We start from the raw sequence: 1023 nt of genomic DNA, 5'->3' as shown, positions 1-1023 counted from the left end.
TACTCGTTGGTTGGGGGGCCTGGCTCCGGCGGCCTGGTGTGTGCCGCTTCTTATAGCGTGGTCGAGTGGCCGCCGCTGGCGCGGGCTGTGCCGCCACGACAGAGCCGGCGCCGGGGGACCGGGACACCCTCCGGGCCGCGTGTCCCCGGGCGCCTGTCGGACAAAGGGGGGGGGGGGGACCGATCGCGCACACGGCCCACGATCGGGTGTGGCCGGCTGGCCGGCCGGCCGGCCGGGAGGGCTTCCGTGCGCCCATCCCCCCCTGCCCCGCACGCGCACCCATGCATGCACACACGCCAGGGGCCGAGACAAGCATGGGCCCGCCCTCGCACCCACACCCGCGCAGCAGCCACCCACACAGGGACATGCGGGTGCGTGTGAATGGTCGCATGTACGTGCACATGCATGTGAGCGCATGCGCGTACAACGAGGCGCACGCACATGCAGGCAGTGGGCACGCGACTGCCGAGAGATCCGCCCCCCGTTCACCCCCTGCAGTACACGCACACGCCCGGGCCCGCACACACCACCAGGTGCGGCCGGCCAGCCGGAGGGGGAAGGAGGGAAGGGGGGCCAAAAGGAGCGGATACGCTCCCCTTCTCGGCCTTCGCTGCCCCCGTGCTGATTGCCCCCCTCGCCAGAGGGGCCCGCAAACAAACGGCCCCGGGGGAGGCGCTCGGCCCACTCCCCTCCTCCCCCCTCCCCCCCCCCCCCCACACACACACCTGGATCCCACATGTGGCTGTGTGTTAACATGCCCCATGTTGGCGCACGGCCCGGCAGGCAGGGCCCAGGCGCGGCCCCGGAGCAAGGGGGCGGGCCCGGGAAAAAAGGCCGGCCCGCTGTGTGCCGCGCGCGTTCGCGCGGCTGCCCGGTAGCCCCTCCCCCCCGCTGGTCCTGGCTGGGCGGACTTTCGCCAGCCTCGCAGCGCCTCGGGGGGCGCCGGCGGCGACGACAACGGCACCGCCGACGTCGAGAGCGCGCACGATCGCCCGGGGCCCGCCGGGCGGCCGAGCGATTGAG

Source organism: Fonticula alba (genome assembly GCF_000388065.1).
Source record: "Fonticula alba strain ATCC 38817 unplaced genomic scaffold supercont2.15, whole genome shotgun sequence".
NCBI classification, from domain to species: Eukaryota; order Rotosphaerida; family Fonticulaceae; genus Fonticula; species Fonticula alba.
The sequence above is the reverse complement of the archived record's forward strand: the minus strand, read 5'-3'. Positions refer to the sequence as shown.